General features: G+C 41.8%; 1 protein-coding gene across 3 annotated transcripts in view; it reads left to right on the top strand.

Moving 5' to 3' along the window:
• The first annotated feature begins 4665 nt into the window (after positions 1-4665).
• Positions 4666-14135, top strand: part of LOC115108266 (protein strawberry notch homolog 2-like) — a 118235-nt gene continuing 108765 nt past the window's right edge. For 2 of the 3 annotated variants that reach the window (XM_065008994.1, XM_065008992.1), the window contains exon 1: positions 4666-4837. The gene's annotated coding sequence lies outside the window, so the exon portion shown is untranslated. Of the gene's footprint in view, positions 4838-9844; positions 9925-14135 lie in introns of those variants that run through there. The other variant, XM_065008993.1, reaches the window with a different exon arrangement.

Below are 14135 nucleotides of genomic sequence, written 5' to 3'. Positions count from 1 at the left end.
CTCAATAACTATTCACTCTTGAGATGGAGACACGCATTGCTAATCTCTAAAAACACTATTCCAACACCATTCCCAGAAGTGAGACAGATCCAATTTGATTCACAAAATGCCCCTATTCCATTCTGTTGTTATCAGTTCGGGATGATAATTTGTTTTGTTTGTAAAATACTTACTGGCACCTCCTTTATGTCCCACTCCAGGGCCACATTATTAGAATTGCTGAATTGCTGAGGCAAATACAAACCTAAGAGGTGATACACTTCTGTGCAGACAAAGCAAAGCACCACATTGTCTTTCCCTTTTTGTCCGAATGAACCTCACCCTGTGCTTCATAATGCCCTGTTTGTTGGAAAAGGGGACTGTTGTACCAGGAAGTCAGTGGCTGTGTTTACTGGAAACAATTGAACCTCTTCTAGTTGCATCATTTAATAACTCAGCAGGGAAGGATGGATGCCAAAATCACAGCAATCAAGAAACTATACACACCGAAATACGCTTATTAGATGACCTCAATGGTTATTATTACTGTGGGATAATTATGGTTTCCAATTCTGTATTCATGATGCATTAAAGGTCCAATGCAACTGTTTTTACCTCAATAACAAATCATTTCTGGGTAGCAATTAAGTACCTTACTTTGATCATTTTCAATGAAAATGGTCAAAAATAAACAAGAATAGCTTCTTAGCAAAGAGCAATTTCATAAGCAAGAATTTTGCTCGGACTCTCTGGGATCTGGGGAGGGGAAAAATGAAAACGATCTGTTATTGGTAGGGAGGTTTGGAACTTTTCTTAGTACTCAATTCCAACACTTTCCAACTTCATATTCATTATCTCCAGCACCATACCAGTGTCTACATATGTGAAAATAGAGCTATCTACGAAAACGTATGTAGCATCTGAATGGTTTGAGCTACAAACTAGCTAACTGGAGCCTCTGAAGGTAAACTGGTACCAGTTTAAAAAATGAATGGAAGTATGGATGTAGTTTTATACAGTACCCGACAAAAGTTTGGACACACCTACTCATTCAAGGGTTTTTCTTTATTTTGACGACTATTTTTTTTTTTTTTTACATTGTTGAAAAATAGCGAAGACATCAAAACTATGAAATAACACAAAAGGAATCATATAGTAACCAAAAAAGTGTTAAACAAATATTTAAACATTATATTTGAGTTGCTAGCCTTTGCATTGATGACAGCTTTTCACACTCATGGCATTCTCTCAACCAACTTCCCCTGGAATGCTTTTCCAACAGTATTGTTCCCACAAATGTAATAATGCCGCCGGAGAAGAAGGCAGATGCTTTACGTGTCCCCAAAACAGATTGTTTTTTTGTTCGTTTATTTGCGTTTTTTGTAACTTCTTTTCTTTTCTTATTTTGTACATAATGTTGCCGCTACCGTCTCTTATGACCGAAAATAACTTTTGGACACCAGGACTGTGATTACTCCCCACGGACTGGCAGAATCTTTTTTTCCCTTTAACTAGTCGGACGAGCCCGACGAGAATGATATACTGCTTTCTCTGGAACAGTCCCAGGTGAGGAGGCGGAAAAAAGGGGCCAAAGGGCGGGCTGCCTTCTGAGAATTCTCATTGGCTGGCCCTCGCTTCATATTCGTTGCCAAATCCACTGGCTCCAGGTCATCTATAAGTCTTTGCTACGTAAAGCCCCGCCTTATCTCAGCTCACTGGTCACCATAGCAGCACCCACCTGTAGCACGCGCTCCAGCAGGTATATTTCATGGGTCACCCCCAAAGCCAACTCCTCTTTTGTCCGCCTTTCCTTCCAGTTCTCTGCTGCCAATGACTGAAACGAATTGCAAAATTCACTGAAGCTGGAGTCTTATATCTCCCTCACTAACTTTAAGCATCAGCTGTCAGAACAGCTTACCGATCATTGCACCTGTACACAACCCATCTGTAAATAGCCCACCCAACTACCTCATCCCCATATTGTTATTTATTTTTTTGCTACTTTATACCCCAGTATCTCTACTTGCACATTCCTCATCTGCACATCTATCACTCCCGTGTTTAATTGCTAAATTGTAATTATTTCACCTCTATGGCCTATTTATTGCCTTACCTCCCTAATCTTACTACAATTGCACACACTGTATACAGATTTTTCTATTGTGTTATTGATTGAACGTTTGTTTATCCCACATGTAACTCAGTGTTGTAGTTTTTGTCGCACTGCTTTGCTTTATCTTGGCCAGGTTGCAGTTGTAAATGAGAACTTGTTCTCAAATAAAGGTGAAAAAAAAATATATACATCTTTTTTTTAAGTCATTGGCTTCATCAATAAGATAATCGAGGACGTCGTCCCCACAGGGAACGTATGTACATACCACAACCAGAAGCCATGGATTACAGGCAACATCCCCACTGAGCTAGAGCTGAGCTGCCGCTTTCAAGGAGCGGGACTCTAACACGGAAGCTTATAAGAAATCCCGCTATGCCCTCCGACGAACCATCAAACAGGCACAGCGTCAACACAGGACTAAGATTGAATCGTACTACACCTGCTCTGATGCTTGTCGGATGTGGCATGGCTTGCAAACCATTACAGACTACAAAGGGAAGCACAGCCGAGAGCTGCCCAGTGACCCGAGCCTACCAGACGAGCTAAACTACTTCTATGCTCGCTTCGAGGCAAATGGCACTGAAACATGCATTAGAGCACCAGCTGTTCCAGCTGATGTGAGTAAGACCATTAGGTCACAAGGCCGCAGGGCCAGATGGATTACCACATGTTTTATTATTATTATTTTTAAAAATGATTTTTTACCCCTTTTTCTCCCCAATTATCGTGGTAGCCTAGGCCAATTGTGCGTCGCCCCACGGACCCCCCGGTCGCGGCCAGTTACGACAGAGCCTGGGCGCAAACCCAGAGTCTCTGGTGGCACAGCTAACACTGCAGTACAGCACCCTTAACCACTGCGCCACCCGAGAGGCCCTATACCAACATGTTTTAAGCAGACCACCATAGTGCCTGTGCTCAAGAACACTAAGTTAACCTGCCTAAATGACTACAGACCTGTACCACTCACCTCTGTAGCCATGAAATGCTTTGAAAAGTTGGTCATGGCTCACATCAACATCATTATCCCAGAAACCCTAGACCCACTCCAACTTGCATACCGCCCCAACAACTCCACAGATGATGCAATCTCTATTGCACTCCACACTGCCCTGTCTCACCTGGACTAAAGGGACACCTATGTGAGAATGCTATTCATTGACTACAGCTCAGCGTTCAACACCATAGAGCCCTCAAAGCTCATCAATTTAATTTTTTAATTTTTAATTTTACCTTTATTTAACCAGGCAAGTCAGTTAAGAACACATTCTTATTTTCAATGACGGCCTGGGAACAGTGGGTTAACTGCCTGTTCAGGGGCAGAACGACAGATTTGTACCTTGTCAGCTCGGGGGTTTGAACTCGCAACCTTCCGGTTACTAGTCCAACGCTCTAACCACTAGGCTAAAGCTAAGTACCCTTGGACTAAACACCTCCCTTTGCAACTGGATCCTGGACTTCCTGACGGGCCACCCCCAGGTGGTAAGGATAGGTGACAACACATTCGCCACACTGATCCTCAACACAGGGACCCCATCAGGGGTGCATGCTCAGTCCCCTCCTGTACTCCCTGTTCACTCATGACTGCACGGCCAGGCTCAACTCCAACACCATCATTAATTTTGCCGATGACACAACAGTGGTAGGCCTGATCACCGACAACAACGAGACAGCCTATAGGGAGGAGGTCAGAGACCTGGCCGTGTGGTGCAAGGACAACAACCTCTCCCTCAGTGTGATCAAGACAAAGGAGATGAGTTACCTTGGTGTCCACATCACCAACAAACATGGTTCAAGCACACCAAGACTCTCGTGAAGAGGGCACAACAAAACCTATTCCCCCTCAGGAGACTGAAAAGATTTGGCATGGGTCCTCAGATCCTCAAAAGGTTCTACAGCTGCACCATCAAGTGCATCCTGACTGGTTGTATCACTGCCTGGTATATCAACTGCTCGGCCTCAGACCGCAAGGCACTACAGAGGGTAGTGCGATTGGCCAAGCTTCCTGCCATCCAGGACCTCTATACCAGGCGGTGTCAGAGGAAGGCCCTAAAAATTGTCAAAGACTCTAGCCACCCTAGTCATAGATTGTTCTCTCTGCTACCGCAAGGCAAGCGGTACCGGAGTGCCAAGTCTTGGTCCAAGAGGCTTCAAAAAATTATGAAATTTGATTTGATTAAAAGTAAGAAACTGTTATTTTCAAAACCTGCAACGAGTTTCTAGCCAGAGGGAGGGTATTTTCTTACTCTCCACATCACCGCGAATCTAATAGGGTGTGTATGAAGATGATTTTCGAATTGCTCAATATAACCAGCAGCAGGCGTTGTAAACACTGTTGTTGATGATCTTTGATTTTAGGGCCTTTTCAAAACAGCTGGGAATAGGCAATGTATGCAATAGACTGTAGTGTTTGAATTGGCTAAATTGTGTTAAGAATATTTATTGTAGTGTTTTCTGAACTTAATTATTTTTATTTTCCTTTTTAATTGTCAAAGTTACTTCGGCAGATAAAGTATGCTGTTTGTTATCCACGAACCTCAAGCCACAATCAGAGTAGCTTACAGTGTGACGACAGCAGCGGAACTATCTGCTTTCAATTCAAAATGGCAGCGTCTATCAGGAAGTGAAGAAACAACTGAAAATAATAAGTTGGATCAAATTCCTTGTTTCGGTTAATTTAACTCAGGAATTCGATTGAAAACATACGTGCGATCTGAGCTGGGATTTAGAATAAGTAACACATTCGTGGTAAGTTTAATTTAAGCGTTTCATTAAGATAAAACACGGTGCGAGCGACACATCGGCAGCTAATGTTAGCTAGCTAGCTACTGTTAGCTATCAATTCCAAACTCCAGCGGCTCGAGCCTTCTTGTCAAGCAGCTTGATTTTAGTTAACTTGGTAGTCAGGCTAGTTTAAGTCGTCGCACTTTGATAGCACCAATTTGTTTAGTTAAGTAACATTGGTGCATGTACAAGTTCAATTGTTTCATAGTTAATGCTGCTGAAATGTCAAATGTCCATATTTTTGTTTGTTCAGGTTGAGGTTCGCAAAGTTCTACATTTTCGTTTTGCTATCGTTATCTCTTACCCAGCTAGTTTTGCTAAAGCTTTGTGGTACTAACTAGCTCAGCTAACACCTTGGCCTGGCTAGTGGTAGCTAGCAAGCTATCTCTGCATTTGCATTTCTTAGTTAGCTAACCTAGAGAGTGGAGTAGGGGGAATAGCTGGAGGGGATATGTGTCACTAGCTTGCCTGGATTGTAGATCACGGACAGCTGTGAGGAGGCATTGACCCCCTAAGAGTTTTACTTATCTGAGTATGTGTAAAACTAGTGGAACTTTATAGCCCTAGCCGTAGAAATGTTAGCTATTGAGTCTGCCTGCCATTGATACCACTTATTTAAAAAAAAATGTATATATATCAAATTGTATTTGTCGGCTTGTGTAGCGTGAAATGCTCGCTTGCTTATGAGACCTTCGCAACAATGCAGAGTTTAAAAATAGCAACACGAGGAATAAAATACATAAGAATGGAACTAGTTAACAGTTATACAGGGAGTGCCAGTACCAGATCAGTGTTCAGAGGTATTTGAGGTAGATATTGTATCTTCTTGTAGGAAGGGTAAAGTGACTAGGCATCAGGATAGATAGTAATAAGAGTAAAATAAAGAACAGTGTATCAGCAGCAAATTGTGTGGTCTGTTGGCCTGTGTGATGTTTGTTGTCGGTATGTGTGTGTGAATTTTATTTAACCTTTATTTAACTGGGCAAGTCAGTTAAGAACTAATTTTGACCAAACCCTATCCCGGGGACTCCCAATCACTGCCGGTTGTGATACAGCCTGGAAGCGAACCAGGGTCTGTAGTGAAGCTTCAAGCACCGAGATGCTGCACCACTCGGGAGCCCCCCCCCCCCCCCCCAATGTAGATCACCAATGAATTTTAAAAGTACATACATTTTTATCATGTGTTCCATCGCATACTGTCATAAACATAAAGCTCCCAGCTACTATCCAATCAAAGCTACATTGACATTATCCTACTCCTGGTTAGCCACTATTGGCTTAAAAAGCCAAACGTAACACAATCTGCCAGTTCATTTCTAGCAATATTGCCTATGTATAGCCAGTTAGCGATGCTAATGATTAACGGTCTTATGGTTAGACAGAAAGACTTTACCCCAAAACCTTCTCAATTAAATGTTAAGTGCAAAGTAGGCTTAAAAGACATCATGATTATTTGTATCGATTGGGTGGCCATTGTTTTCCAAATTCTGCAATGACGTGCTGCAGCAGTAGGCCCAACAGCAGAAACTGACTGAGACATTCATCTCTTGCTTAATGCACAATTAAAAGAGAATTACAATTGGTCTTCTGATGTGATTTAAGCATTGACATGTGCCAAGAAGGTCCATTTTCATTGCTTCTCTACTGAGAGTAGGCTTGTCAAGATACCAACATTTTACAAATAAGATAACAAATTTCTAGCGTGTCCTGCGTTGCATATAATCGATGCGGTGCGTATCGTTGCTCCAATGTGTACCTAACCATAAACATCAATGCCTTTCTTAAAATCAATACACAGAAGTATATATTTTTAAACCTGCATATTTAGCTAAAATAAATCCAGGTTAGCAGGCAATATTAACCAGGTGAAATTGTCACTTCTCTTCAATGTATATGCAACAGTTTGGGCCGCCTAATTTGCCAGAATCTTACGTAATTATGACATAACATTGAAGGTTGTGCAATGTAACAGGAATATTTAGACTTATGGATGCCTCCCGTTAGATAAAATACGGAACGGTTCCGTATTTCACTGAAAGAATAAACGTCTTGTTTCCGAGATGATAGTTTCCGGATTCGACTATATTAATGGCCTACGGCTCGTATTTCTGTGTGTTATGTTAAGTTTTGATAGAGCAGTCTGACTGAGCGGTGGTAGGCAGCAGCAGGCTTGTAAGCATTCATTCAAACAGCACTTTCGTGCGTTTGCCAAGCAGCTGTTTATGACTTCAAGCCTATCAACTCCCGAGATTAGGCTCGTGTAACCGATGTGAAATGGCTAGCTAGTTAGTGGGGTGCGCGCTAATGGCGTTTCAAATGTCACTCGCTCTGAGACTTGGAGTGGTTGTTCCCCTTGTGTTCCTGGTTCGACTCCAGGCAGGAGCAAGGAGAGGGACGGAAGCTATATACTGTTACACTGGCAATAAAGTGTCTAAGAACATCCAATAGTCAAAGGTTAATGAAATACAAATGGTATAGAGAGAAATAGTCCTATAATTCCTATACAACTTAAAACTTCTTACCTGGGAATATTGAGACTCATGTTAAAAGGAACCACCAGCTTTCATATGTTCTGAGCAAGGAACTTTTACTTTCTTCTCCAACACTTTGTTTTTGCATTATTTCAATCAAGTTGAACATGTTTCATTATTTATTTAAGGGCTAAATTGATTTTATTGATGTATCATTTTAAGTTAAAATAAGTGTTAATTCAGTATTGTTGTAATTGTCATTGTTACAAATAAATAAATAAAAATCGTCCTATCGGTATCGCCGTTGAAAAATCAAAATCGGTCGACCTCTAATCGCGATACCACGGTGGGGAAAAAGATGTGGCCTAGCATCCTGTTTGCCCCGTCCCCCAGGTGCTTGTTCACATTTTCTAAATGTTCTACAAAACCCTGTCACTGAAATTCACACTTCTACTCAATACAACATATTGAATTTAACTTCACACTTTTCAGTGTATAATAGAATAATGCATAGAATGGCTGGTTTGCTAAGTCCTACCTGTGATTTGGCTGGAGGAATGGGAGGAAGGAATATACACCAGCGCTCCAGCCATTACCACGAGTCTGTCCTCCCCAGTTAAGGTGCCACCAACCTCATGTGATATTCAGTACCAGTCAAAAGTTTGGACACACCTACTCATTCAAGGGTTTCTTTATTTGGACTATTTTCTACATTGTAGAATAATAGTGAAGACATTAAAACTATGAAATGGCACATGGAATCATGTAGTAACCAAAAAAAGATTAAACAAATCAAAATGTATTTTATATTTGAGATTCTTCAAAGTAACCACCATTTTCCTTGATGACAGTTTTGCATTCAACGAATAGGTCTCTCTGAACTTTTTTGTATTTTTTAAATATATTATGTCACCCTCTTTTCTCCCCAATTTTGTGGTATCCAATTGGTAGTCCACGCTGGAACTTTCGTGTGGACTCGAGAGGCGAAGGTTGAGAGTTGGGCGTCCCCTGAAACACAACCCAGCCAAGCCGCACTGCTTCTTGACACACAGCCCGCTTAACCCGCACCAATGTGTCGGCGGAAACACTGTACATCTGGCGACTGTCAGCGTGCATTGCGCTAGTGCCCAATGGGGCAAGAACATCCCTGCCGGCCTAACCCTCCCCTAACCAGGACGACGCTGGGCCAATTGTGCGCAGCCTCATTGGTCTCCCGGTCGTACCAGGATCTCTAGTGGCACAGCTTAGACAACTGTGCCACTCAGGAGGCCCTATGTGTCCAAACTTTTGACTGGTACTGTACATGCAAAAGCATCTGCATGTCGTGTCAAAGGAAAAACACTGCATGAAACCTTAATTACTCTTCAGTTAACACATTCTCTCCATCCCTTCACACACACTCTGTCTCCCTCACTCTCATCAACATGCGCACACCTCTCTCTCCCCCACAAACACACACTGCTCCCAACTTTTAAAATGTTAGTCACCAAACAGAATTTAAGAAGCACCAGATATGGTGCTTTAAAAAAACATATCGTTTCGGCTTACATTAGGCCTATATGAATCCTACTGTATACCGTGCAACACTAATTGATTAAAAAAAAAACGGGGAGAACAGAATTCCGGAAAATACAAAAAATATTTTGGTTATTTAACTAGGGATGCATGATATATCGGTGAACATATCGGAATCGGCAGATATTATCTAAAAATGCCAACATCGGTATCGGCCGACGTTAAAAACCGATGTCAAAGCTACCGTGCATATCTATATAACGTAGGTACATGGCGTAATGACGCCACGTAAAATGTTGCGCTACACGTGCAACACAGCATTCCTAACCTAGCTCACACTATTTTTCAGATGTTGCCCTACCAGAGTTTCACAGAAAAAGCTTTACGACATACATACTATGGAATGTTTTGGTCTTTGTGTGTCAAAAAGATACAGTAGCACTGTCAAAGCTGTACAAAAAAGTTTGCAAACAAGCAAACCCTGGACACAAACAATGTGTTTACGATAACGCATTGGTAATAAAGCATAATTTGTTCGACTGCAACTTCTGGGGGTAGCTAGCTCTAGCTTGGTACCTAGCTTGCACCAATACAACCAGCCTGAAAACAATAACCAGTAGAAACTGCAGTCATTTTCACTATTCTTAGCAATGATTTAGGAATCCTTGTAAGTATTTGCAAGGTTGCCACTTGTTGTTCGCCTATTGAAAATAAATAGCAAGCCTGCAGCTTAATTAACCCTGTTGCCCAAAGCTAACGTTATAAGCAGCCAGCTAGCTTCATCTGGCCAGTGAGGCTCGACTGGACCGGGATATGTGTTGTGAAGCTAGCCACAATAAGGATTATGCACAATAGTGGCATTTGCCTTTAAAATACAAGTGTAATTGACAGTGATGCAAATGAATACAAATAATATAATTATGCTGTACTTTTATTTTGAAGGCTAACCGTGAAGTCCACTTGTGCCTAATCCTTTAAAAAAAAATGACACTCAAAGGCCCCAACGCCGTTCCATAGAAATCCAGTTTGAGAATGAAATGACTCAACAACGAAACAGCACAGCAAGTAAGTGAAAGATATAGGTTTTGATTGTTTTACTGGTATTGGGGACATACGTAAATGCCAACAAAATAACTTGTTGGTGTGTGTGTGAAACCTTTATTTAACTAGGCAAGTCAGTTAACCTGTTGATCCTACCCCCTAGTTTTTCGAACATTCTGTTAAAAATCGCGCAACATTTCAGCGCCCTGCTACCCATGCCAGGAATATAGTATATGCATATGATTAGTATGTGTGGATAGAAAACACTCAGACGTTTATAAAACTGGTTAAATCATGGCTGTGACTATAACAGAACGTGCGTTTCATCGAAAAGTGCAGGAAAATCTGATCACTGAAAATGGAAAAATATATCCATGCTCCACTTCAACCAATTGATAAAGGTGAACCACATTAAATGGGGCCGAGGTTGCAATTACCTACAGCTTCCATACGATGTCAACAGTCTTGTCATTTGCCTAGTATTTTTTTATTGGTCAAACTGACGCAAGGCAGAGCCTTTCTTCCGGTCTCTGACCGGATATTTTGGTTGAGATCTACCCGGACATTATTTCCAGACGTACAGCTATAGAATATACATCGCCTCGTGATCAATTTGATCGCTTATTAACGTTTACTAATACCTAAAGTTGCATTACAAAAGTATTTCGAAGTGTTTTGTGAAAGTTTATCGTCAACTTTTTTAATTAAAAAAAATGACGTTATGTTATAAAACGCTATTTTTTTCCTTGATCACAGTCTTCATAGATCGATATCTAGGCTATATATGGACCGATTTAATCGGAAAAAAAAGACCCAATAGTGATGTTTATGGGACATCTAGGAGTGCCAACAAAGAAGATGGTCAAAGGTAATGAATGTTTTATATTTTATTTGTGCGTTTTGTGTAGCGCCGACTATGCTAAATATTTTGTTTACGTCCCCTGCGGGTCTTTTGGGGTGTTACATGCTATCAGATAATAGCTTCTCATGCTTTCGCCGAAAAGCATTTTAAAAATCTGACTTGTTGCCTGGATTCACAACGATTGTAGCTTTAATTCACTACCCTGCATGTGTATTTTAATGAACGTTTGCGTTTTAACTAGTACTATTAGCATTTAGCGTAGCGCATTTGCATTTCCAGATGTCTAGATGGGACGCCTGCGTGTCAGGTAGGAGCAAGAGGTTAATAAAGAACAGTCTTATTTACAATGACGGAGCTGAGCCAATTGTGCGCCACCCTATGGGTCTCCCAATCACGGCCGGATGTGATACAGCCTGGGTTCGAACCAGGGACTGTTGGTACGCCTCTTGCACTGAGATGCAGTGCCTTAGACCGCTGCGTCCGTGTGTGTGTGAATTATTTAACTGTCTAGAATGCTTAAAAGGCAGCTAAAATTAAATATCTGTTATCGTGTTTTTTGGCATCGGACAAAAATGTAATCTTGGTGCATCACTATTATGAACCAATAGTTTGCCGGGAATATTGACAAATGCGTCTGAATACCTAAATCCAGGTTGGCTAAACTTGAAGTATAAATATTAGCTGGCTACTCACTAGCACGTGGGCTTGTGATTGAGAGATCTATAATGCCTCCTACATTATTAGTGAATGTGCATTATGCATTGTTCTGGTTACATTTGTAACAAAAAGGGCATTTTTATAGACAGCGCTGAAAGCCATATCAGTGACTATTGCAACAACAAAAAAAGCAAGTACAAAACCATTTTTATTAAAATAATTACATTTATTAGTGACTCATAGTTGTGGAAGGCATATATTCATTCTAGGTATAATTCCACAAGCTCTGTATTCATATGTATTGCCGACTGTTTTAAATGCAGTGTATTTGACCTTTAATTGTACAACAAAGCTTATTTGGAGTGACCATTAATAAATCAAGATATGTATTGTGAATCACCCAGAAGTTAGAAAAAAATGGAGATGAGTTTTATGAATTAGCCCAGCCCTAATGTGTGCCATGCTAAGTCCTTATTGATGTGGACTCAAGCAACTTGAAGCTCTCGATCCACTCTGTGGATAGGGGCGTGCTCTCCCCTCTTTCTCCTATAGTCCACGATCAGCTCCTTGGTCTTACGGACGTTGGTCTTACTGACGTTGAGGGAGAAATTGTTGTCCTGGCACCACACTGCTAAGTCTCTGACCTCCTCCCAGTAGGCTGACACATCGCCGTCGGTGATCAGGCGTACAACTGTTGTCGTCAGATGGTGTTGGAGTTGTTCGTGGCCACCCAGGTGTTGTGTGTCATGACCAGCGTTTCAAAGCACTTCATACTTACAAATGTGAGTACTACAGGGCGATAGTCATTTTGGCAGGGTACCTTGGAGCTCTTGGGAACAGTGATAATGGTGGCCAGTTTGAAACATGTTGGAATTACAGACTGGGACAAGGAGAGATTGAAAAGGTCTGTGAAGTCACTTGCCAGCTGGTCTGTTAATGCTTTGAGAACGCACCCTAGTATTCCCGCTGGCACGGAGGCCTTGTGATTGTTAACCTGTTTAAATGTTTTGCTTACATTGGCCATGGAGAGTGAGATCACACAGTCATCCAGTCCAAAACAGGGTCTTTCACGCAAGCCACAGTGTTATATTCCTCGACACAAGCATAAAGGGCTTTTAGCTTGTTTGGTAGTTCTGGCTGGCAGTTGAGATAGGGTAAGAGGGTATTTCTCTGGATTCCTTGGAGGTACAAGTAAGGGTAATTGCCCATGAAGAACTCAAATGACCATTCTCTCACAAATCTGTAGCCACTTAACACAGTTTTATCCCCCCAGCAGAGTACAATTGCCACAGTTACTTTGCTGCCTGCAGGATAGTCAGGGAAAATGCTAACCTTGACACAGGTTGCCATGGCTACTTTTCCAATTAATTTGTTTCCCCTTGTGAGGGATGCTATTTACTGATTGTGAAGTGAATGATATGCTGTGTTGCTGAGCTTCCTGACTATCCAGTGACATGGTCACTGGCTTTGCTGTTGTGAATGTCTAACCACCTCGCTCTCTTTCCCCACGGCCACTGGATCTTAATGGCAGCAGACAAGCTGTTTAACTATTGGAGTGTAATGCAGGAATAGGCCTACTGAGTGAAAACCACAAGCTTCCGCCCTCTCTTCTCTAGGGCGGCAGTGTACCCCAGAGCTCGATCAATAGGCACCGGTTCTCTTCATGATGACGTATTGACATGTCATTGTAAAAAAATTATACTCCATTGTTCCTCTTTTGGCATGTCCTGTGAAACAGCGGTGTTGATGAAATGGATCTTGCATGAAGAATAAATGCAAAATGTTGACTTTGTATTGAAGATGCAAACAAACTAACATTTAGGCTAAGTCTTCCAGAGGATGTTTATAAATGTGCTATAACCTAAATCTTAATGGTTGTTGATGCCTTGTTGCTAGGCTGAGTGAGTTGAGCCACAGTCTTGCTCCCGGTCACTGCCCCAGAGTGGGCTCCAAAGGGCACAAGGCTCTGTTGTTGTCGAGCGCAGGCAGGAGTAGCAGAAGGGAAGGAGAGCAGGGTGAGCTTTGCTGTGATTTAATGCACCCAAACAGCCCGACATGGACTTTTTGTGCTTCTCCACTCCAGCCGGAGCTAGTGATCAATTTCATTTATGACCTCTGGGCTGATTCGAGCAAGAGGGAAAAATGTAGAGTTGAGGAGGGAGGAGTCTGGGTTGTGTAATGGGTTTGACTGTTCCAGCCGTTCCTGGAATCTGGCCTTCATTAGGTAATGGTCCATGTATTAAACATGAACTTGATCCGGCAAAGCCATGGCTTTTGGAGCTAAAAGGGGTATACTGTTCCTACTACAGAGTCAAGACACCAAGCCTTTTCTGGTTGGCTATGTCCTATGTGTGTGTCGGCCACATGAGCCATTCTGAAGATGATTAAAATGCTGGAGAGCGTGCTCAATGTGGTGCCTTGCAGTAGGTTGTGGAAAGCTGAGGAGTATGTCAACATCCTTCTCTGAAAAGCAAACATTATAATTTCACCATGGGACTGATCCAGGAAGGAAATATGAGGGAAGTATTAACAACCACATTGATGGATGAAGATGAATAACATATGTGTCATTGTCCAAGCTAGCCTAGATTGGGGGCAGTGACATTTTAAGATGTCTATTTTAACACATACCCAACAACAAATAAGGTATTTATGAAGTACCTGGAAATGTAGCCATAGCATGAGGAGTATTTGCATTCATAAATAACAAAACATG

Source organism: Oncorhynchus nerka, linkage group LG24, assembly GCF_034236695.1.
Source record: "Oncorhynchus nerka isolate Pitt River linkage group LG24, Oner_Uvic_2.0, whole genome shotgun sequence".
Lineage (NCBI taxonomy): Eukaryota > Metazoa > Chordata > Actinopteri > Salmoniformes > Salmonidae > Oncorhynchus > Oncorhynchus nerka.
The sequence above is the reverse complement of the archived record's forward strand: the minus strand, read 5'-3'. Positions and strand labels throughout refer to the sequence as shown.